This window comes from Azolla caroliniana, unplaced genomic scaffold (genome assembly GCF_043228905.1).
Source record: "Azolla caroliniana isolate FFs.n. ecotype wild unplaced genomic scaffold, voAzoCaro1.0.p SCAF_3, whole genome shotgun sequence".
Taxonomy (NCBI): Eukaryota; Viridiplantae; Streptophyta; class Polypodiopsida; order Salviniales; family Salviniaceae; genus Azolla; species Azolla caroliniana.
In genome coordinates, this window is record NW_028230438.1 from 11,295,649 (window position 1) to 11,322,409 (window position 26,761).

Here is a 26,761-nt window from a genome sequence, read left to right on the forward strand (position 1 = left end):
GCTAGACAAGTGGGTAAATGGGTTCCGGCTTAAACCCTATCACCGACCCATGCGACAAAACCCATTCCATCAACCGGAGGCGAACAAGGAACAAGCAAGGGATCCGGTGTTATCGGACAACCGAAACTAATGTAGATATTAAAAAAAACAAAAAACAAAGTCATCATGCAGAGGCAAAGGCGAGGAATGAACAAACACCTTGAAAAGGTGTGTAGTGGCTATTTAAAGCCTAGTTAAAGCGCACCACGTGTCACACAGTGCTATTATAGTACAGGACGTGCATGCGTAGGAATCAAGGAAGGTACCAAGCATGGGAATCGTAGAGTCTCTTTCATTTCACGAACACACAACACTAAGCGCACAAAGGACAATACAAGTGTGCAGACGAACACAAGAAGCACAGACAAACAAATCGGCCCTACCTACCCCCGTAGAACTAGAAGACGAGATGGAACCTATGGCACTCTCCGAAACAACCAAGAACTTGTTCAACCAACATGGGTTGGGAGGCTTCTTGAGGATAGCCGAGGCACCGTCGCATGACGAAGCCGAAGAAGTTGCGCAAAAAATCGACACGGAGGTCATAATGGAGGAAACCATCCGCGCGCTACTCAGACTACCGGAAGGGGGTATCTACTCGATCGAGAACCCTTCTCTGGAAACACTAACCAAGTTTTTTGGCGATTATTCCCTCACTAGTAAGGCTCACTGGACACAAGGCGGTGAGGATCCCTTGTTCAAAGAAGTGGCTCGTGTCCTCCACGAGTATGATTCATGTACCCCCGATCCCCAACAATGCCAAGAACAAAGCCGGTTTCATCATTTCTATGTACACAGGGGTGCAAGTGGATTGGTTAGTAATCATCACCGATTGTTTTGCGGACAGTGATAGAATCAGTGTAGAACGACAAGAAATTATCAATGGCTGACTCTTTTGGCGTCACCGGTGGAGCCGGTAAGGACTAATAAGCGGGTTCGAGTAACGGAGACCACGCCCAACAAACCTTCAAAACGGCAGTAACTTTTGGCCAAGCACACGCCTGGAAGGAAAGAGGGCAGTACCTCGCAGGAAGGGAAAGAACAGCCTAGCCGGAAGAGGAAAGCAGAAACAGAGACAGCGGTAGAGCCTCTAGTAAGGCCTCTGAAAATCAAGCTATGCTGACAGGAACAAGGGCCAGACCCCTTGGCAACGAAAATCAATATCAAGACCCAAGAGGAGGAGGCGGAGGAAGACCTCACCGAGAACCTCCTGCGTCGCCACAAGCATAGCGACGCAGAGTAGAAGGGGGATGAATCGGGTCCGATGAAGGACAACACACCGACACCCCGCTCCGAGGGACCGGAGCCAAGGAATGAGGCGGAACTGGTTGGTTCAACTAGAACTGACGGGAACTACAACGCTCCTTATGCGCAACGCTCGGCCACAACCGAGCTTAGAATGATACACAAAAAACGGGAGATAAAACACGACAAGAAGAAGAGGAAGATACACAGGAGGTTTACGTGGAAAACCCCAAAGTAGGGGAAAAACCACAACAGCCCACAGGCTGCAAACTATCACTAGGTTAGTATGTACAACAGCGAGTTCACGGAGGCAACGACCTCGTGCTCACAATCTTCGCCACAGGCGGCGGTTACAACAGAGGCAACGACCTCGTTCTCACTCTCTCTCTCTATACACTGTTACGTGCTCTCTCTTCTTCTTGCACCAACAAGAAAAATGACAACAACCGCATATTTGCCCTAAGTCATATTTATACTAATATGAATTTTCGGCTATTTACAAATATAGCCTCGATGGGCTCTCAGAAACATATTTACGAATATGTCTCTTCCTCCGGTTCTCACCGGTTCTGCGTCATCCGGCTCTCCGTAGTCGGGTTCTCCTCATCCGGTTCTCACCGGGCCTGCACCATCCGGCTCTCCGTAGCCGGGTACTCCTCATCCGGTTCACACCGGGTCTGCACCATCCGGCTCTCCGTAGCCGGGTACTCCTCATCCGGTTCTCACCGGGTTTGCACCATCCAGCTCACCGTAGCCGGGTACTCCTCTTCCGGTTTCGGCCTCGGTCGAGATTGTTCGTCGGCGCTGTTCTTCTCCCTTCCCATCCGGAGGGACCTGTCTCCCAACAAGAACCGATGGAGGAGCTACCTGTGTTGCAAGAAGTAGTAGTGCCGATGGTCCAAGAACCAGTTATTGAATTGCCTACCTCACCGGGGCAACAGACACAACAAGAGGAGTTGTCGCTGCAGTCAACAAACCAGAAAGGGCTTCCGTCGAGAATAGAGGCCACGCCACAACCAGAACCAACACGACATAAAGGCATTGATAGTCAATGGCTACGGTGGATTGGCGAGCAAGTGGTCGGGGTTGTGTGCCAAATAGAAATGGAGGAGAGAGCACAGGGAACCAGTTGTTCACCACAACCGAAGAACTTGAGAAGGCCCGGTCGAGGATGTAGAGCATGGAAGAAGAAATTGTGCAGACCAAAGCAGAGGCAGCTAAGCAGGTCACAGAAGGAGGAAGACTACCAGAACTAGTGGCTCCAGTTAATAAACAGACTGATCAGGTGCTGGTAACTGAAAAAGCATAGGGTGCAAATAAGGCACAAGAACAAGAACTCGCCACTCTCAAAGAGGAATTGGTAGCCCAAGAGGCCTTAAGGGCTAGAGACATGAAGGAGGCGGTAGAGGAAGAACAACAGAAAATGGCCGAGAACCTCTGAAGAGCCGAAGAAAATTTATGGAAAGGTCATCAAGCATATGACCGATTAAAGGAAGAGAAAGACAAGTTGTTGCAAGAAAGGGAGAAAGTCCAGCGTTCGGTGGAAGTCGAGATTGAACGGCTCCAAGAAGAACTCCAACAATAGAAGGACCGGGCCCGATGCCAAATCAACCAGAGGCTGAAACAGAAAATGGAGGATTTGGACAGGTTGCACTGGAATCACAAACACCTAGAGGCGGAACACAAGAAATTGATGGCAAAAGGTGACCGGCAGCAAGAAAGGATGCGGGAACTCCGGGATGAGGTCCACAGGACAGCGGTGGCATTGGCAGAGGAAAGGACCAAGGGAGTCGAAGCGGCAAAGATGTTGGCAGAAGCGGCGAAAGACAAACTGGAGCTTACCCGACAACATGATGAGGAGATGGAACAAGCAAAGATGGCTCTAAATAGAGTGCAGACGACTTATCAAAAACAACTGATGCAATATAAGGGACAAGCTGAGGCAACCGTGATCCTCATAAAACAATTAAAGGATGAAAGGCAAGCCCCATAGGAGAAGGCAAAGATGGGACTTGACCGTATCCGAGATATTGTACTAACATGGAGGGACTAGACAAAGAAGTTAGTCGAAGAAAGTTCAGTACAGTGCTAGTCGAAATGGGCAAAGCAGGTAACCGAGTTGCAGGTCTTGCGGGCGGATGTGGAGAACCGGCAAAAGGATGATGGTAACTTCTACAAACTTGACGCGGAAAGCATTGTGACCATACGGGAGGATTTATCAGATGACTTCCTGTCCTTGGCTGGAGAACAAGTGGTGGCGGTAGGCCGGCTCGTCGAATAGTTCGATGAAGACCAACTGGATACCCAACTCTAGTTCGAGCGTTACGAACGAGAGCGGAGACAGCAAATGGAGCCTAGAAGAATGGCAACAATTAACATTAGTGACGAAGAGAAATCTACGGAGCAGACACTGAATACTGCTGAAACCGGAGAAAGCCAGACAAAAGTAGCTCAAGAGGAGCAACGGAAGGTGAAGAAACGAAGGTGCGGAAGTGTTAGACAAACCGGCTCAGCCGAATAGCAACATAGAGAGAGAGAGAGAGAGAGATTAATACGGAGGAGAGATAGAGAAGTGTTGTCCATAGGCTAGAAATATAAATACAAAATATGTAAACTCGCCGATAGGTAGAACTAAAATAGTCGAGTTTTTGAGCCCTCACAATCAGCCGATGGCTCAGCTCTGTCTAAAGAAGAAAACTATATAAACCGAGATCTGCATACGGAGATACCTAGATTAGTTACCAGGATTAATATCATAGCACACAGCTCTGCACAAAACTGTTTTTGGCCGAGAGTTGTGTACTGTATTCACTGTGAGCTTTCTCATTTAATATAAATCTCGCTCTTATTGTTCCTTCATCTGTGTATTCTTCCCGTACTTGTAAACCGAGCTACGTCTATGTCTACTAGGTTGTAGCTAGTGTACGTTCCCCGTTCCCCTAACGTCTTCTCGGTGTAGAAGAAGCCTCCATGTAACACGACCCCTTGATACTAATAGCCGGTGGGCTCATCGAAGGTGTTTTCTCCAGAAATAGTTAACACAATTTGGCCAGTTACAGTTGTAAGGTCACAACAAACTACGTAGGAGGCAAACCTCAGCCGCCATTACAACATCCAATCGCACCACGCGGTCTCGGCCACACCCGATGCCCTAAGCCAGTCAAAGGAACTTCCGACTCGGTGGTCACTAACCAATCTTTCTAGGAACTATCGGAGGCCCACCAGTTGCAATCCTCGCCACTTGATACCCAGTCGCGAGTTGATTCTGCACCGATCTCCCCGCCAAGCCCTCTAGAGGTCACCCAACCAGACCCTAACACTTTTCCGGCTTTACTTGAAGACCCGGATCTCGATACCATGCCTTACCCTTACCCAAGATATACAGATGGCCCCGATGTGGAATCGCACACCCGTGCTTTCATGTCCACATGGCAAGCCAATAACTCGACGCAGCGGTTATTGGCTGCCGAAATCGAGTCCTCCAAAATCGCGGAATTTTCTCTATCCCGCGATGGCCCGACTACTCGATGGTATTCCCGCCTCGAGGTGGGGGAGGTCACAACGTTCCAGGACATCCGAACAAAGTTTCTAGAATTATTTCACCGTGAAGTTCCGAAGCGCGAACTGCTCCGGTAGTTCTTTTCCATGAGCCAAGAACCTCACGAGATGGTCGCCTAGTTCATGATCCTGTTTCAGGATCTCTACCGACAACTGGCTGACGATGTCTCCGCACATCACATTCCGGATACCTTTCTTTCCAACCTACGGGAGCCTCTACGGATGACTCTCGCACTTACCAATTTCTCTAACAAGACAATCGAGCAGGTCATCGCACGTGTCCTCACCATCGATCGGACACAGCATAACACGACTTTCTCCATGGGGTTTTTGCAAAGCACCTTGCCTCAGGAGGAAAATCGCTTCTGACAAGCCCTCCAATGTACATCCTGCTTGGGTTCAGGCCATCTCGCTCTCGAGTGCCCTCACCGGCTACATTGTCCAATCTGTCAGTCCCGATCTCACACGATCGAACAATGTGAATACAACATGCTCAACCGCACAACAACGGCTCCGGTTCGCCAAATCGAGCCTCGAAATACATACTGATGGCAGGACGAACGTCAATCATACCGACATCGAGATAACGAGCGACCACAAACCCCGGATCGTACGCGCAACGACGACGACCGCTACCACCACGACAACCGCAAGAGATCAGACGACCGCTGTGACCAATACCGCGATGACCAACATAGAGCAAATGACCGGGATGACCGATACGATCAACGGTATTCACGAAACGATAGAAGAAACACTTACAGAGGTTCGTGGAACAATCGACGGCATAACGACAATCATCGTCGGGACCCTCCTCCAAACGTACCACACAACTCTCTTCCCCATAACACGCCATGGGCCAACATGCCTACACAAGCAGTCGGGAATCGCTCACACCCTCTCCCATACACTGAGCACGGTGACACCAGCAACTCGGCATCAGTTACCTGGTCGGGAACCGCTCACACCCTCTCCCATACATTGAGCACGGTGACACCAGCAACTCGACATCAACGCTACCCAATGCCCAACCACGGAACGCGGCAAGGCCCCGACCGTGAATATTATTATGGTCGATGTTAAACACGTTACTACATGCAGCAAAACCCAGGCCATCCAATGGCAAGCACAAGATGACAACCGACAAGAAGCCAAGGAATGGATTGACACCGTCAATAAAAGCAACGTGGAGTGGCTGCACACAGAGATGCAGGACGGGACCATCAGAGCACCACAGTCCACAAGACCATCCACCGCGGTAGAAGATGACCATTTGTGGGACGCTCTTACTAGTTCTAGGATCTCGCTGCCATTGCATAAGGTTTTACCGCTTATGCCACGCTTTCGGGATACCTTGGCTACGCTCACGACTAACGACAAATCGGCCCCACCCCCTTTTAACCTGACAAAGCCAGAGACGGGCCCGCCCATCATGGATTCCCAGAATCCAGCCGTGAAAATCATGATTAAATGACGCGACCTTCATGGATGCATAATCGACGGTGGCTCCGGCGTGAACGTCATCAGCGAGGCCACATGTCACACACTCGGTCTAAACCAATGGGAACCTTGCCCCTTTTGGGTTCAAATGGCCAATGCACGATCGGTTCACCCCATAGGGTTAATTCGTCACCTCGACTTCACGTTAGGAGGCCAAATGTTCACTATCTTGGCAATCGTGTTACGCCTCGAAGCTTTGGGCGCCTACCCAATGTTGCGTGGACGACCCTGGCCGCGCACAACAAATATTAAGCAACATTGGCAGCGAAATATGATCTCTTTCCGCCGGGGGAAGACCAAGGTATAGATAATAACAGAAGAACGCCTAACCACGCCCCACAACACCACACCCCTATACGCAGAAGGGGTACACATGCTCGACGGGTTAGCTGACGACAAGGTGGATGACTTCCTGGAAGATCATCCCACTATCTGTTGGGAGACAGGTCCCTCCGGATGGGAAGAGAGAAGAACAACGCCGATGAACAAACTCGGCCGAGGCCAAAACCGGATGAGGAGTACCCGGCTACGGAGAGCCGGATGGCACAGACCCGGTGAGAACCGGATGAGGAGTACCCGGCTACGGAGAGCCGGATGGTGCAGACCCGGTGAGGAATACTCACCGGATGAAGAGACATATTCGTAAATATGTTTCTGAGAGTCCATCGAGGCTATATTTGTAAATAGCCGAAAAGTCATATTAGTATAAATATGACTTAGGGCAAACTTTTACTAACTATTGTTCGTTATTCTTGTTGGTGTACACACAGAGAGAGAGAGAGAGAGAGGTTGTTGCCTCTGTTGTAACCGCCGCCTGTGGCGAAGATTGTGAGCACGAGGTCGTCGCCTCCGTTAACTCACTGTTGTACATTCTAACATAGTGATAGTTTGCAGCCTGTGGGCTGCCGTGGTTTTTTCCCTAGTTTGGGATTTTCCACGTAAACATCTTGTGTACTCTTCTCTTCTATGTGTCGTGCATTCATTCCCGTTTTCTGTGTATGATTCTAAGCTCGGTTGTGGCCGAGCATTGCGCATAAGGAGCGTTGAGTTCCCGTCACTATCATACCCCTCTTCAAAATAGACGCCATCTTGCCCTTCGGCACATCCCCAGACGAGGATGTCACGGAAGATTCATTTCCCGAGGACGAGCCAGATTCCACAACTATCACGGAATTACGTCACGCTCGGGACGCGTTTGAACAAGAACTCGCCATCACCTAGCGAGTCAAAGCATCAATGCTCGAGTCACTCAACCTCAGCTTCGACGAGAACCCACATACACTACAAATCACTGACAACTTACCAGCCAACGAACGGTCAACCCTCACATGCCTGCTCACGGATTATCAAGATGTATTCGCATGGTTTTACATTGCTATGAAGGGATTGGATCCCCAATATTACCAACACCAAATACACCTCCTGCCTGACGCTCGACCGGCCCAACAACGACGATACCGTATGAACCCCAACTACGCAGCTAAGGTCAAAGAGGAGATCGACAAGCTCCTCAGTAGGTTTTATACGCCCAGTAAAAAGAGCCACATGGTTAAGCCCAATAGTCGTCGTCCCCAAGAAAAACAGGAAAATCCGTCTTTGCGTTGATTACAGCAAACTCAATGTCGCGACAGTCACGGATGGGTTTCCTCTCCCGTTCACGGCTAGTGTCCTGGACACGGTGGCTGGTCATGAATGCTACAATTTTCTCGACGGGTTTAGTGGCTATAACCAAATCAGAATGCACCCAGCCAATCAGGAGAAAATGACATTTGTCACGGAATGGGGTGTCTTCGTGGCCGAGGTAATGATCGGATTAAAAACAGCACCGGCCACAATCCAACGCATCATCACCGAGATTTTCAATGAGTATATCCCGGCGTTCATGCAAGTTTTCCTAGACGAATTTGCCGTGTATGGCCAACGGCTGGAGCATATGACCCAGTTACGCCTCTGTCTCGATCGATGTTGAAAAGCTCGATTGAGCTTAAATCCGGCAAAATGCGCGTTCTTGGTGACAAGTGGCAACCTGCTTGGGCACATAGTCAATCAAGAAGGTATCGCCATGGACCCGGAAAAATTGCAAGCCATTTTGAATGCTCCTGCGCCCTCTACCGCGAAGGCCCTCAGCCGATTCCTAGGCCAAATCAGATGGCATAGCCGGATGTTACGACACCTGGCCGATTTCACGACTCCATTGCACGCGGCTGTGCATAGAATCCCATTTCATTGGTCTTCAATAGAAGACGAGGGTTACCAATGCTTGAAGTTAATGCTCTCCCATGCCCTTGTTGTACAACCATTGGTCTAGTCAGAACCTTTTCACATCTTCGTAGACGCATCAGATATAGCCATCGGCATGCGCTCATGCAACGCACAACACCAATTTGGTACCAGCTAGTGTAATACGCTAGCCAACAACTCTCGGCCGTGGAGAAGAACTAGTCAACAACTGAACGCGAGGCCCTCGGTATGGTCTACAACATCAACAAATTCTGGCATTACCTCTTGGGCTGGAAATTCACATTCCACGTCGATCACTCGGCTCTCCTCTACTTGGTTAATAAACAGGCCCTCACAAGTCACCTAGCCCGATGGATGCTCCTCCTACAACAATTTGATTTTCAGATCCAGCACCGGCCCGGAGTCCAACACGCCATAGCTGACTACCTGAGCCGCCTCGAGTCAAGCGAACCAGCCGAGTTCACGTACGATGATCTACCCGACGCCGCCCTTTTTAGTCTCGCAACGGTGCCAGACGAAAATGAAGATGAATGGATCACAGAGATGACCCATTTCCTCAGCACCGGCCTTCCTCCCGACCACCTGACCCTCGACGCTCGGAAACGACTAGCTGTCCGAAGCTGAAACTTTTGTCTAGTCTCCGACACGCTCTACCACAAAGGCTCGAACGACATCTTGCGCTGTGCAATCCATCAATTCGAGAAACACGCAATCCTCTAGGAGGCATATCACGGAATCGTAGGGGGACATTACGCTGGAGAGGCCACGACAAGAAAAATATGGTAGAGTGGCTTATGGTGGCCTACAACAAAAAAAGATGCTCATGAATTCAACGCATGGGACAACTGACCGAGCAAGCCAGGATGCCGCACCAATCCATTCTCCCATTAGAACCATTTCAAAAGTGGGGGTTAGATTTTGTGGGACCTTTCAAACCAGCTGCGGTTCGCACCGGTAACAAATATATAATCGTGGCCACGGACTATTGCAGAAAATGGGTCGAGGCTAAGGCACTACGGGACAACACGGTTGCATCCACATCAAAGTTCATTTACGAACATCTATGGTGCCGATATGGATGCCCAATCGAGCTCATTAGTGACCAAGGTGGGCATTTTATAAACCACATAATTCAGGAGCTCACTACACACTACACAATCATACATAAGAAAAGTAGACCGTACTATCCTCAGGCAAACGGATTGCCGGAATCTACTAATAAAATTTTGCAAACAATCCTGAAAAAGATCGTCAATGAGAACCACACTGATTGGGATGATAAGTTCCAGAGTGCATTATGGGCGTATCGCACCACATTTAAAGATAGCATTCAATCTACACCCTTTTAGATGGCCTTTGGTTTGGAAGCAGTCATGCTGATCGAGTTCCAAGTTCCGAGTCTCCGAGTTCAGGTTAAGGAAAGGCAATATCGGCTCGAGCAACTCCCTTGCAACTCGTCTGACGCCGCCCGACTAAAGGATATCACTTGCAATCCTTCTGGTATCCGACATCGCATCATCTCCGCCTTATAGTCACATAGGTAATGTGACACATCCTTTCCGTTGAATTGCCCGTTTCTTTGAACAAGCCGCTCTACTACCGACTTTATCTCCAACATCGCACGTTGTTCTTGTTGCATCCGCTCAATCATCATCATCATTATGCTCATCGCCTCTTGTTGATTCTCCATCTCCTTGCCACCCACCTTCACGTCGGGTTCACCACTTGTGTCATGCCTTTCGGCGTCAGATTGTTTGCGTGAGTCAGGTAGGAATCGTTGGGGTTTTGGACTAGGAAGAGGAAGAATTTGAGACGATTTTAATTATGAATAGATTGTTATAAACTTGCGAATCCCACAAGTATAATATATTTTATTAATCAGTATTTAGATAAGAATATGTATTTAGATTGAAAGAAAGATATAAGAAACTTGTGAATCCCACAAGTATAGATTATATTATTTTCACGAATCCCACGATTATATTAATTGGTTGGTGTTTTCGGAAATATATCCAATTTCCAAGTATTTCACACCCCCCCCATTACATTGTGCTCCCCATCCTTATGTAGTGATGAGGGAGTCTTAGCAATCCATGCTTTTTTCTTCTCTAACTATAGACTCCATGCTTTTCCTATAGATAGACTATATGCTTTATCTAAAGTGATCATGCTTTTTCTAACTTGTGTGTTTTTTATCAACTATAGCGTTCATGCACGCTACATGTGCATGCGTAGCTTTTTCTTTTAGCATGCGTTTTTTTTAACTAAAGTTTGTCCTAGGTGAACTAACCTTTCTATGTGAAACATTTACTTTTTAACACTAATGAAATGCTAGTGCAATGGTAAGACATTACATTATTAACATGGAGGTGCAAGGTTTGAATCTTGTCCTATGCATGTAGTGCTTATTTTGATATTTTCTTCCTTTTTTTCTTCATATTTATTCAATCAGTTATTTTATATTATTTTCACGTAGTGTACAAAATACACTACGACACCGCTACGACCATGTTGTGCGTACAAGTTTACGTACCCAGTCTACATACTGGGTTACGCACCCAATGTTGAACTTGTCTCTCAACACATCATCTGCCACTGTTCGCTCCTATTGAGTTCATTATTCCATTACCACCATTCTACACTCAGTTGCCACCACTATTCTTTCCAAGCATCATTTGCCACAGTTCGCTCCCATTTGATTTCATTCCTCCATTGTCGCCATTCTACACTCAGTTGTCGCTACTATTTGGTCGTGGATTGCGGGCACTCTTCGATCCGACAGACTTCACTCTTCCACTACCGCCATTCTACACTCAGGTGCCGCCACTATCCGTTCAAAGAATGATCTGCCACTACTCGATCTGACGGAGTTCACTCCATTGCCACCATTCTACACTCAGTTGCCGCCACTATTCAGTCCTGGATTGCAATAACGGTTTGATCCGACGGAGTGCACTCTGTCGAGAGTCGTGGGTAGGAGATAGAGCGAGAGTGAGAGCGATAGCAAAAGAGAGAGGGTGTGTGTGTGTGCATGAGAGAGAGAGAGAGATAGAGATAGAGATAAGACTTGAAACAGAAATGAGATTATATTATGATGAAACAAGATTACAATGATGAGGCTAAGGGCTAAAGACTGGTGTTGAACCAAATGAGTTGAAATGAATGTATGGACACTTATTTATAGATCCTTATGGAGTATTCTAGAATGTTCTAGAATATTTTAGATTTTTATGATAAGAAATATAATCATGAAATATTAAAGGATGTTCTAGAATAATCTAAAATGTTCTAGAATATTCTAAATATCTTGTAATAACTAAAAATATAATTATTATAATCACACAACATATATGTTATTACAATGGTTAAGGGTTCAACATATAGACCAAGAAGTCGTGGGTTCGATTCTTGATAAGCCAAAATGTTATCTTCATGACATTATCCCCCCTTCCGATGACGAGTTCCACGAGTCGAAAGACAAGAGTTCGGACTTGGTTTATGCGGATATTTGTCGTGAAATGCAACAACCATGTCGGAGGCATTAACAAGATGGTCGGCAGGCTCCCATGTTAGATCATTAGGTGTATAACCTAACCAATCAACCAAATAATATAGTTTGTTGCGGATGATCTTGGAGTCGAGAATGGCAGCAACCTCATATTCAGAGCCATTGGAAACTTCGATTTGGAGGTGGGGGAGGTGTAAGAAGATCCGGAATAGAGCTTGTTGTGTAGGGCTCCAAAAGTGAAACATGGAAGACCGGGTAAAGAAGCATATGAGGAGGGAGATCAAGACGAAATGTCACATCATTGATCTTACCAGAAACGTTGATAATCCAATTTGTAGCAAGGTCGGGTGGTTTTAATGCTACCTTGTAAGAGCCATAAACGATCTCCTATTTGAAACATAGTCGATGAATCATGTCGATGACGGTCAACAATCTTCTTTTGAGTGTTTTGGGCATCACATAAATGATGCAAAAGTATATCCTGAACTTCTTGGAGTCGAGTGAGCCGATCTTCAGTAGTCGGGTTTTCGGGAGTTTGGGATGTTCAAGCATTGTCCAATGAGGATGGTACCCAATGTTAGCAAAAAATGGGGAATATCCAGTAGAAGAATGTTCGGAGTTGTTTTAAGCAAATTCCGCCAAATGTAATAAATCCACCCAATCATCTTGTTGATAGTTGACAAAACAACGTAGATATTGTTCGACTGTTTGGTTGGTGCGGTGACTTTGCCCATTAGTCTCTGGATGGTAGCCGGAAGAGAGTTTACAAGAAGTATGTAAGAGTTTGAACATGTGCCACCAAAATTTCGAGATGAATTGGGGACCCTGATCACTGATAATATCATCCGGAAGACCATGATGGCGAAACACCTCTTGGATGAGTAAATCGGTAGTCTCTTGACTAGTAATGGTCTTCGTGCATCGTCGGAAATGTGTCATCTTCATAAAACGATCGACTATCGTGAGAATAGAATCAAATCCCTTGGAAGGTGGAAGATCCGTAATAAAGTCCAAGGAAATAGATTTCCATGGGCTCCCCGGAATACGCATTGGTTGTAATAGGCCATATGGATGATGTCGAGGCTTTTTTGATCGGCAACATGTATCACAACTACGAACATAATCTGTAACAAAATGGCGAAACCGTTGCAACCAATATCAGCGAGAAATCAACTCAAAAGTCTTGTGGATGCCGAAATGTCCAGTCATTGGCGTGTCATGACATTGTTGCACGACTTTGAGTCGAGAAGGACCGTCAGGCACAATCAAAAGAGTTTGTCGAAAAAGCAAACCATCATGCCAACTGAACTGGGTGTAGTCTAGACGAGGATTTTGAGATTGGGAGCTGGAAGCACAATCTTTAGCCCTTAGCCTACTCATTGTAATCTTGTTTCATCATAATATAATCTCATCTCTATTTCAAGTCTTATATCTCTCTCTCTCTCTCACACACACACACACACTCTCTCTCTCTCTCTTTCGCTATCGCTCTATCTCCTACCCACGAGTCTCAACAGTTTGAACCGAATGAGTTGAAATGAATGTATGGACACTTATTTATAGATCCTTATGGAGTATTCTAGAATGTTCTAGAATATTTTGGATTTTTATCATAAGAAATATAATCATGAAATATTAAAGGATGTTCTAGAATATTCTAAATATCTCGTAATAACTAAAAATATAATTATTATAATCACACAACATATATGTTATTACAATGGTTAAGGGTTCAACACATAAACTAAGAAGTCGTGGGTTCGATTCTTGATAAGCCAAAATGTTCATGACACTCCATTGCTGCCATTCTACACTCAGTTGCCGCCATTGTTCGGTCCTGGATTGCAATAATTGTCCGTTCGTTGATTATCTTGTGTATTGCGAAATAATTTTATGTATTGTTGTTGTCCATAGTCATCTTAGCTCATTCCCGACAGTGGTTGAATTGCTTTCACTCCGCTGCAACAAACAGAAACTTACTAATGGTGGGATCACTCCTATTAATAACCAGTTTGCATGTGGTTTAATAACTAGCTACGTGTCTTTTTTATGTAGAAATTTACTAATGAATATGTCAAGCCAAATGGAATGGGAAGGAGGGTGTACCAATACCACTCATGGATCATCCGGATAGAGATGACGTTATCAGGACACAACAAGCGATACGAAAGTATTGGGCAGAAAAAAGAAGGAAACATCATCAATTGTTGAAGGATACAAAAGTCACATTCACTAAAGGTAAGGATAGCATTGGTTGGGATATAGGTCTGAATACCACTGAGAATGAAAGTAAGGAGACTAATATCATAGAGAGAAACATTGTAGACTATTTCAATGTTTAGACCAAGCACATCACCCTTGAAGACAAGAAGGTAGTATTTTATGGAATATTAAATGATCCATCGATAAAGGAATTAGTTAATTTTGATGGTCTTAATGCAAACATAACATCTGTACTAGTAAATAATATCCGTAATAGTTTTGTATCCATGAGCAGGTCAGGAGATGACATTGTCTTAAAAAGCTCTAGTCTAATGATGTTACTTAATAGTGATGTTGACAATCTTAACATTAGTGTGCTATCTAAGGTAATTGGTGTTAGTAGAAAATTTGTGTACAATACAATGAACCGAATAATTTCCAGTGGTGAAGGAACTAGTCTGCTAAAGCTAACAACAAAATGTAAGCCAATGACACACATAACATTAGAAATCAAGGATATAATCACCATATTTTGGACTAATGAGAGTAGGGTTCCACCCAATAAGAAGGATTTATATAGGGAACGTGTTGGAAGGAGTCAATACGAGGAGCATCCCATTCATCTTCTTGATGTACCTCAGGTATTTACATTTATCTCAATTTTTGTTTTGATATTTAAACTTAGTTAGTAAGCTAATTAGCTATCTAAGAATATGATCATAGTTAACTAGCTATTGGTAATAGCTAAATAGTGATTGACAATACCTAACTTAGCTATTATCAGCTAATTAGCTACCGCAATAGATAATTAGCTATCTGAGAATATGAGCATAGCTAACTAGCTATTGCCAATAGCTAAATAGCTATTGCCAATACTAAACTTAGCTATTATCAACTAATTCGCTATCGCAATAGCTAATTAGCTACCTCAGAAGATGACCATAGCTAACATTAGCTAATTAGCTATTGACATTAGCTAATTAGCTACTCACAATAGCTTTTCAATAGCTAATTAGCTACTGTCAATAGCTAATTAGCTACTTGCAATACCTAGTTAGCTATGTCAATAGCTAATTAGCTACTATGAGAGTATGATCATAGCTAATCAGGTACCACACTAAATCTAACTAGCTACATTAGGGCGCATTTTTGCCACTCACTAGACTCCCTTTTTATTACGCAGATTGATTGATTTATTAGGTTTAGGCGAATGCATCCAAATATCAAAGTTCAACTACGAACATTCGAGTCTCTTAATCCACACTTTGTAAGACGCTTAAAGGATCGATACACATGTTGTTGCATTTGTTGAAAAATAGATGCGGAATATAAATCATAATGAACGAACTACGTGATGAAATATGAATCACAGAAATCTGCCACAAAGAGAAGATAAACAGATGTACACAGAGATTTACGTGGAAACCCTAAAACGGGGAAAACCACGGTTGAACAGAACTTCACTATACAAATAGTGGATATACAATACAGAGATTGTTACAACACTCTCTCACGAGTGCATTAGCCACACAGGGCTCTTCGCGTCTGTTGTTACACACACAGCTATGGCGCGGCTACCACTCACACTCTCTGTCTCTCTCTGTCTCTCTTGTTCTACAACTTTTGTACACTATTTGTCTCTCACCCTCTATCACATACTATCTTTTGTTCATCACACAGTTAATGTTTTCCCTAGTTACATATATACCTATGTGTTGAGAGACAAGCTCAACATCGGCCGGAACGGCTGAGAAAGCCGAGGACCGGATCGGTTGGGACCGATTGGTTAGGACGGACCGGTGCGTAAAACGGATGCGTAAAACGGTACGCAAACCGGTGCGTAGGAAGGACGTATCGGTGCGTAAACCGAAAGGCCGTTAGAAAGATATTCCTCGTAAGGAATAGTTTTGGGAGTAAGAGTTGAGGCTCATTTATGAGCAGTCAAGTACTATCAGTACTTGTGCCAGCTCGATTGTCAGGGCTTGTATAAAAGTGCTCACTGAGCACATCCTATGTACAGATTGAGCATTATTTTTTGAATTAAGTTCTTGTGTTTACTCTCTCTCTGTCTCTCCCGTGCGTACTGTGCAAACCTAAGCTTTCCATTAAACTTGTGTTTTCTGTTGTTTAGTTTTTTCTATATTGCTTCTGCATGCCATTCTTTTCATGGTATCAGAGCGCGAGGGTTGAGAACCTCTGCAACCGACTTTGCTTGAAGGAAAAACCAACGAAGAAGAACAAGAAAACCAATGGACAGAGAAATGGCTAGCTCGCTTCCGATTGAGAAGCTTGACAGAAACAACTACGCGTCTTGGTCTTACAAGATGCACCAGTACCTGCTTGGACATGATTACTGGAGCTATGTCAATGGTGCAAATGGCACAACACCCAATTCGACATACAAAGACTTCCCGGCGTGGGAACAATCGACGAGCAGAGTGTTGTACTGCTTCGCATCTTGTGTGGGTGAACAGCTATTAAGCTACGTTCGGGATGCAAAAATGCCGAAGGGTGCATTGGAAAATTTGAAGAAGATTTTCGCCGCGAGCACCATAGCGAGGAAGCTTCAACTCTGACAGGAGTTGAGCAACCTACGACAACGCGATTTGTCGGTGGCTGACTATACCTTGAAGATCAAGGACATATGCGACTCCTTAGCTTCCATCGATGTGAACATTGAGGAAAGCGAGATGGTCCAGGTTTGTCTCGGGGGTTTGGTGTCAAAGTTCGGTGAGTTCCGAACTACTGTGCGTACCCAGGAGAATACGCCGTCCTTTTTCAACTTACAGGCGATGCTCTTGGTAGAGGAGAACCACGTGGGTACGTCAACGAGCACGCATACCGACACAAGATGTTGTACACGGAGGGAGATAGGCCCCGTGGTCGTGGCGGACGAGGCGAGTCGGTACGCAATGAAAGCGTCCAACGGGATCAAGGAAGAAGGCACCGAAGTGATGCCGACAGCAATTCCGGACCCTCCGGAAACAGGGGGAGTTGAGGTGACGAGAACCGGCAAGGGAAATCCGTCGCGGAATGCTGGTACTGTGGCAAGAAAGGCCACAGGGGGAGCGACTGCTAGAAAAAACGCGCCGAGTCGGAGAGGACCGGGTCCGGATCTGGTTTCGGACATACCGACAAAGGAAACCGACAGCGATTGCACTACGCCGAAGGATCCGGAAAAGCCGGAAAAGGGTCAGTCTTCGTGACGAGACACGAAGCAAACTCAATGAAGAAGATCACCCCGAAGTTGGAGGAGATGTGGTACGTCGACTCCGGCGCGTCAAACCACATGGCGTGCCACGAGGAGTTGTTCTCATACCTTGAGAAACTAACACAACCAGGAGTAGTCACAACTGGAGACGACACTCCGCATCCAATTGCGAATGTCGTGTTAGGATACAGTTCCCTCTGGATGGGAAGTGAGAAGAATAGTACTGATGAGCAAACTCGGCTGAGGCCGATAGGCCAAGGTGAGAACTGGCTGTGGAGTACCCGGCAACGGAAGACCCGGTGAGAACCGGATGTGGAGTACCCGGCAACGGAAGACATCGTGAGAACCGAATGACGTGTGCCCGGCAAGCGCCGGATGATGCAGGCCTAGTGAGGAGTGCTCACCGGATGAAGGGACATATTCGTAAATATGTTTCTGAGAGTCCATCGGGGCTATATTTGTAAATAGCCGAAAAGTCATATTAGTATAAATATGACTTAGGGCAAACTTAGTATATGTGTTGTCATTCCTGTTGGCGCAAGATTAGAGCGCAATAGTGTACAGAGAGAGAGAGAGAGAAAGAGACGAACAATTCATGTCTCTATTGTAACCGCCGCCTGTGGCAAAGACAGTGAACAAGAGGTCGTTGCCTCTATGTTCATCTATTGTACATTGTTACATAGTGATAGTTAGCAGTCAGTGGATTGCCGTGGTTTTCACTGTGTTTGGGTTTTCCACGTAAACATCCTGTGTACTCCTCTCTCCATTGTGTCATGCATTCATTCCCCATTTTCTGTGTCTGATTCTAAGCTCGGTTGTGGCCGAGCGTTGTTCATTCATAGGAGCGTGTAGTTCCTGTCAAACTGGTATCAGAGCGAGGCACTGCGTGTTTGTGAAGAAGTTCGAATGAGGTGACTTCCTGATACTCCTTCTGTACGTGGATGACATTTTGATCGTCGGACGAGACCAAGCCAGAATATGGATGTTGAAGAAGGCTCTCAACCGAACCTTCGCAATGAAACACTTGGGTCCGGCAAGACAGATGTTGGGGATGCATATCATCCGGAACCTGCCAACGAAGCAGTTGTGGCTGTCACAAGAGAAGTACGTGACAAAGGTGCTTCAGCGGTTCAAGATGTTAGAAGCGAAACCAGTCGGATCGACACTCCCGGTAAACTGCAGATTATCGGGTAAGCAAAGCCCGAAGACGAAAGCAAAGAAGGCTGATATGATGAAGGTTCCATATGCCTCTGTCGTCGGGAGCTTAATGTACGCAATGGTGTGTACCCGACCAGATATAGGATACGCAGTCGGAGTGGTGAGCCGGTTTATGAGCAATCCCGGCAAGGAGCACTAGAACGCGGTCAAATGGATACTCCAGTACTTGAAGGGCACTTCAAATATGTGTCTCCGGTTCGGCTCCGGTAAACCTCAACTTCACAGTTTTACCGATTCAGACATGTCGGTTGATGTGAATTCCAACCGGTCTACATCCGGGTATGTAATGACATATGCAGGGGGAGCTGTTTTGTGGCAATCGAGGCTGCAGAAGACGGTTGCGTTGTCAACCACGGAGGCGGAGTACATGGCGGCTGTGGAAGCCGGCAAGGAAATATTATGGATGAAGGACTTCATCGGAGAGCTCGGTATCCGGCAAGATGAATACCGGCTCTATTGCGACAGTCAAAGTGCCATCCACCTTGCTAAGATTGCGGCCTACCATTCCCGGACGAAGCATATCCAGCGAAGGTATCACTGGATCCGGGAAAGAGTAGATGACCAGGAGTTCGCGCTGACGAAGATCCACACGGCCGAGAACGGGTCAGATATGCGGACCAAAGTACTGATACCCGACAAGATGGATGCATGTCGAAAGCGGATCAGACTAGTAAGACATCCCATGCCGGAGTGAAGGGGGAGTTTGTTAGGATACAGGTCCGTCCAGATGGGAAGTGAGAAGAACAGTACTTATGAGCAAACTCGGCCGAGGTGAGAACCGGATGTGGAGTACCCGACAGCGGAAGACCCGGTGAGAACCGGATGACAAGTACCCGGCAAGAGCCGATGGTGAAGACCCGGTGAGAACCAGATGTGGAGTACCTGGCAACGGAAGACCTGGTGAGTACCGGATGACGTGTGCCCGGCAAGCGCCGGATGATGCAGGCCCGGTGAAGAGTGCTCACCTAATGAAGGGACATATTCGTAAATATGTTTTTGAGAGTCCATCGGGGCTATATTAGTGTAAATATGACTTAGAGCAAACTTAGTATATGTGTTGTCATTCCTGTTGGTGCAAGATTAGAGCACAACAGTGTACAAAGAGAGAGAGAGAGAGAGAGAGAGAAAGAGACGAAGAGTTCGTATCTCTGTTGTAACCGCCGCCTGTGGCGAAGACAGTGAACAAGAGGTCGTTGCCTCTGTGTTCATCTATTGTACATTGTTACATAGTGATAGTTAGCAGTCAGTGGGCTGGCGTGGTTTTTCCCGTGTTTTGGTTTTCCATGTAAACATCCTGTGTACTCCTCTCTCCATTGTGTCGTGCATTCATTCCCCATTTTCTGTGTTTGATTCTAAGCTCGGTTGTGGCCGAGCGTTGTTCATAGGAGCGTGTAGTTCCTGTCATGTCGGTGAAGTTCCCTTGACCCATGTCGGGCAGAAAGGGAAACTTATGAACGTGTCACACGTCCCGACCATCACGAAGAATCTGGTGTCGGTCGGGCAGATCGTCGACTAGGGGATGCAGGTTCGGTTTACACACCTCGGGTGTTCCATTGAGGAAGAAGTCCCTATTATTGTGCAAGGGCCTAGAGATGGGAGGATGTTCATCCTCGACTCTATTGACAATGGCACCGCAATGTTCGCTAAGCGACAAAAAGTCAAGTCGGACATCGACTTATGGCACAAGCAGATAGGCCACGTCAACTACCAGCGGTTTCAAGAGCTGCAATCAAAACAAGTGGTGTTCAGATTGCCCAAATTTAGTGGTCGGAAGGCACAAATTTGTGAAGCTTGCGAGCTTGGGAAGCAACACCGACTTCCCTTCCCCAACGAGCGTAACTGGAGCCGGAACAAGCTCGACGTGATACACTCCGATGTGTGGGGGCGGCACAAAACGTTAGTCTTGGCGGGAGCCGATATTTCGTCTCCTTCATCAACTACTACACGCGACACAGATGGATCTACCTCATCAAGAGGAAGAGCGAAGTCTTCGACTGTTTCTGGGACCTCAAAGGGTTCGTGGAAACGGAAACAAGAAGATAGATCAAGTGCCTGCGGTCGGATGGCAAAAAAGAATACTTTTCCGGTCAATTCAACAGTTATCTACAACAGATTGGAATTCGGCGCGAATTCAGTTGATGATACACGCCAGAGCAAAACGGCGTGGCCGAGAGGAAAAATCGGTCGGTTGTGGAAGCGGCACGGGCAATGCTGGAAGAGAAGAGCTTGCCCAAGTTCTACTGGGCCGAGGCGGTAAGGACTGCGGTATACATCCAGAATCGGATGGGAGATAAAGTGTCGGCGCACAAGCTATATTTCGGAACGAAGCCCAAATTGCAACACTTACGAGTTTTCGGTAGCATTGCGTATGTGCATGTGCCGAAGGAGAAAAGGAGGAAGTTGGACGCGAAAGCTGAGAAGTGTATCTTGGTCGGCTATTCGGACGAGCAGAAGGGTTATAAGTGCTATAACCCGCATACAACAAGCGCGCGTGAGCCGTGACGTTGTGTTTGATGAGTCTGCGTCTTGGTACTTGCCCCCGACTCCGGACCTCACCTCCAATCCGGGTTCTAACGATGAGGTCAGCGAAACTGAGATGCCTCCGGATGAGCCTGAAATCGGGACCCGCAAAGAGAGTCCGATTTCATTTCGGTTAAGTGGACCAAATGGACGACTGAGTCGTTTTGACCAGTCCGATGAAGAGCCGGCGAGTAGTGGAGACTCGGTCGTACATTCCCCTCACAGGAAGCCGAGGAGACGGCTTATGCACAAAGAGAAAGGTAAGAAAAAGGTGTCGGATTTCGGCACGGATAGAAACGAGTCTGACCGACGCGAGTCTGACTCCGAGGAAAGCGGTGACGGGTCTTCAAGATCGAAGTCCGCGTCGGCCGAGAACACCTCGACATCGGCTAAAGACCGATTACGCCGATCTACCCGCCAGAAGAACCCAGTTGTGCGGTTCGGATACAACGAGTACATGGCGCATCATTATGCATACATGACCCGTGTAGCGGAAGTGCGTGAGCCGGAGAGCTACGTAGAAGCATCTAAGGACGCGAACTGGTGTGCTGCGATGAAGGAAGAGATGCACGCATTGGCAGAAAACGAGACCTGGGACCTGGTTGATGCATGAAAGGGTGTGAAGTCGATCGGATGAAGGTGGGTGTACAAGGTCAAGTACAACACCGACGGCTCGGTCAACCGATAAAAGGCCCGGTTAGTAGCAAAAGGCTACGTGAAGATGACGATCGTCCGTGTTTTGCTCGCGGTAGCTACGACAAAGGGGTGGCACTTAGATAAGATGGATGTAAAGAATGCGTTCCGGCAAGGTGAGATTGAGGAACAGGTGTACATGGTACAACCCCCCGGATTTCACTCCGGAATGAACACCTCGGTGGTGTGCCGATTGAAGAAGTCCCTTTACGAATTGAAGCAAGCCCCGTGTGCCTGGAACGCGAAGATCACGCAGCAACTGCGTCGGATGGGCTTTGCAACGTCAAAATCGGACTCTTCCCTGTTCATCCGGAAAGGTCGACTCGGGCTGGTTAGTATTTTACTATATGTTGATGACTTGGTCATCACCGACGCCGACCTAGGTGAAATCGACCGCGTGAAGCTCTAGCTTGCGGCATCATTCGACATGAAGGATCTGGGGGACCTTCATTACTTCCTTGGGATCGAAGTGGTCCACACCCTCGAAGGCATACTAATCAGCCAAAGTCATTCCGCGCTGAATATACTCTTCAAATTCGGGATGGCAGACTATAAGTCCATCTCGACTCCTCTTGATAGAACCGTCAAGCTTTGCCCCAATTCCGGAAAGGTGTGCGACCCGACGAGGTTCCGACAAATTGTCGGAAGCCTTATTTACTTGACAATCACCCGACCCGATCTCAGTTATCCGGTCAGGGTGATCAGTCAGTTTATGGCGCGACCTACCGAGGAGCACCTTTGAATGTGCGCAACGCGTACTGCGGTACGTAAGCGGCACTAAGGACCGGGGACTGCTATTTCAGACCGGTCTAGCCCCGTAGTTGGTTGGCTGCACCAATGTTGATTGGGCTGGCAACGCCGCCAATCATCGATCCACGTCCGGATATGCATTCTCTCTTGGGAGTGCCGCGATAGCGTGGAGTAGCAAGAAACAGCCGACAATTGCACTGTCGAGCACCGAAGCGGAGTATAGAGGAGCGTCTGTCGTGACATGCGAAGCCATATGGTTGAAGCGGCTACTTAAGGATCTATAGGTGGAGGTGTCCGATCCGACGACAATCTATTGCGACAACTCTACAGCATCCAGCTCGCGAAGAACCCCGTCTTCCACGCACGGACCAAGCACATTGAGGTGCACTACCATTTGGTCTGTGAGCGTGTCCTTTCTGGTGAAGTCGAACTTCAGTATGTTCCGACGGATAGGCAGACCGCCGACATCTTCACCAAGCCTCTTGGTCTGGACAAGTTGTGGCAATTCTCGGGTGCGCTTGGGTTGCGTCACCTCGATGTGCCGAACTTGAGGGGGAGAGACGTCCCAGATGACCATAGAAAGGAGCAGGAAAGGAGCGGAAAAGACCGTAGCGCCAAGTCGGATGACGAATTCGATTTCGGATCGGCTGAAGAAGCCGAGGGCGGATCCGCGGAAGAGTCCGAAAGCAGATATAAGGGGAGAAGCCGGAAGAAAGAGCCAAAGCCAACCAAGCAAGGAGGAGATGATGCCGTCAAGGGAGAGAAGACCGAAGACGAGTTGGAGACATCCAACTCGAACGAGAGCAAAAACTGATCGGAGGTAGCCGAGTCGGTTCGAGTGTTTGATTCGGATACACTGAATCAACTGAGGGCCAAGCGGAAAAGAAGGCAGCAGGAGAAGCGCCAACACTGCGACAACAAGGTAGTTGTGAAGGGCCGTACCGACCGGAAGGGTCGAAACGCATGGAGTTTAAAAGGCCAAGGAGCGCGAGCGAGGCGTGGAGCTAGGAGAAACCGGAGTGGTGATCCAGAAGATCCCGAAGAGCCTCAAGTTGAGCTTGAGGGGGAGTGTTGAGAGACAAGCTCAACATCGGCCTGATCGGCTGAGCAAGCCGAGGACCAGATCGGTTGGGACCGATCGGTTAGGCCGGACCAATGCATAAAACAGATGCGTAAACTGGTACGCAAACCGGTGCGTAGGAAGGACGTATCAGTGTGTAAACTGAAAGGCCGTTAGAAAGATATTCCTCGTAAGGAATAGTTTTGGGAGTAAGAGTTGAGGCTCATTTATGAGCAGTCAAGTACTGTCAGTACTTGTGCCAGCCCGATTGTTAGGGCTTGTATAAAAGTGCTCACTGAGCACATCCTATGTACAGATTGAGCATTATTTTTTGAATTAAGTTCTTGTGTTTACTCTCTCTTTGTCTCTCTCATGCGTATTGTGCAAACCTAAGCTTTCCATTAAACCTGCATTTTCTGTTGTTCGATTTTTTCTATATTGCTTCCGCACGCCATTGTTTTCACTACGCAACTTTTCTGGCTATTTACATACGTAGCCCTCATGGGGCGCACACATAAACTATTTACAAATATAGTCTCACGAGTTGGCTATTTACGCGATTCCGGTTTCCTATTTTCCGACTCTTCGACTGTCGGCTTTCCAAACAGTCGGATCATCCTCCCACTGGAGGGACATATCCCCAATAGCATTCACTATGTACAAATGGGTTTTCTCAAGGACTCTGATAATCTACTACGTCACCATAGCTCCTCCCTAGAGGATGCAGTTTGCACTTGTGAGTGCCTAATTTGTCGATCTAGCTTGCAAGAGCATTGTAAATCTTCAGAGCATGTTATCTCTTCCATGTGTGGTCTTTTAGATTCAATATTGTGTCTAAGAGAATATGAGGCTATCTTCCACATTCATAAATATGTCATGGGTTTATGTCAAGATTGTGGCCCTAGTAGATTTAGCTGGTGTCCAAAAGAGTTGAGTTGTGAAATTTTAATTTCTGTCAAGTTATTTGAGTTTGTGGACACCAATTTCGAAGGAAAGGTATGTAAAAGAAACGATCTAGTTAGGAAGTTATATTGGCAATGGTTATTAAGTCAACGTTTGGAGCTTACTCAACATTGGGTCTGGTCTGATGGAGCTGCGTCACAATTCAAGGCTAGACGTCCTTTTTATATTTTTGGCAGGTATCCTTCTGCAACAGGTTTGGAGATGAGATGGATTTTCTTTGGGTCTGGCCATGGTAAAGGTGAACATGATGGAGCAGGTGCAGTTATAAAGCGGGCACTTACGCATGAACAACTAAAGGCAAATGGTGTGCATATGAATTGTGCAACACATGTAGTCGAATTTTTAAGAGCTAATATGTCCACGAGTGCAACTAGTGTTTATTCCTCGCAGGTCCAAGATATCAAACGTGAATTTTGGGAAGTGAAGATAGATGAAGTAAATAGGGAGAAGACCTAGGAATGCCAAGGAATCCCCGAATTGTGATCTCTACATGTTGTTCAGGGTTTTTCTAGGTTGGATGGTCATTGTATTGTGGTTAGAGAATTAACTTGTTTTTGCTTCCATTGTGTGCAGGGAAATTGGAGGTATTGTTTAAACAAAGCATATATTCAAAATTGGGAGTACCATACATTGAATGATAAGGACCGAGTGGATGGAGAAACAAAAAACAATGTTGACTTCACATATCAGGGTCGTGGAGATACTCTAAGTGATGTCATAAACGTTGGGCAAAATTTCGCTGTAAATGCAGAAGAGACAATTTAGAGGGTGTGGATTTCTATATATTGAAGTGCAAGGTTTGTAAACAATGTGCAATGTAGAATATTGTAGATGCTTGGGGAAATTTTGTATCTGCAAGGACATTCTACATCAAAGGTATTTTTTATGCAAGACTAGATTATTAGGATTATGTTCATAGGCTTTTACAAGACAAACCAGTAGCGTACATGTACTCTCATTTGGTCAGGTGCATCAACGTCCTAATGTCGCAATACAATAGCTGCTCAGGTTTATGCATAGCTAGTGCTAATGTGTATGAATGTGTTTACAATAGTATGTCATGGAATTTGTAGCTACAAGGAGATCATACCAGTTTTCTTGTAAAGTGGACAAAGTAGTTGTATTGCAAAAAAACAGTTTAATAAAATCATTTGGGAGACTGTCTTCTTTCTAATATATTGTTTTCTTTTTGTTCTTGTTTGTTAATAAAATCATTTGGGAGTCTTCTTTTTTATATACAATCTTCTTTCTATTCTTCTTTCTTAATAAAATCATGTCTATTTAATAAAAAGTAGTTTAATAAAATTGTGTGTCTTTTTTATATACAGTCTTCTTTGTGTTCTTCTATCTTAAAGAAAAGTTTAATAAAATCGTTTGGGAGTCTTCTTTCTATTCTTGTTTCTTAATAAAATCGGCTCTGTTAAATGTGTATTGATTGTCAGTTTTACTTATTGCAACTTTCGGTTTTAGTGTGTTCAATGTGCATAATGATGATTATACTTCTAGACTAAAATTTGGCAATGATTTTTTTACTCTCAAGTGCACCATATACAAGTTCAAACAGTTTGTCATTTTGAGAACAACCAACAACATGAAATCAGAAATCAATTACCTATTTTAAAATTACAGAGTAGATGATTTACTCAAAACAAGCGATTTAATTCTTCATTGATTAATTTGTCATCAAATTACATATTTATAATACACCATTGCCAATGTCTACAAAGCTCCTATAAATAGCTAAGCTCTTGTTGGTTAGTGGAACTTCTTTACATATGTGATCTGCATACCGAGCTCGGTATGGTGTCGACAACCATGCAATTAGTTGGCAGCTCAAAGTTTTCACTAAGTAGTTATCAAGCATTTCGTCAGGTACAATGAGACAACATCTGCGAAGGTTGTAGTAATGCCAAAAAAGTTTTGAATCCACAATCAACGTATTTTCGGCATTATATTTAGGCCAGGTATGGCAAAAATAAAAAAGTCTTTTGAATCTTGCAATATCATGTTGTTCACATCTTTCTCGTGTCGACTGACCCTTGAAGTGTTGTCG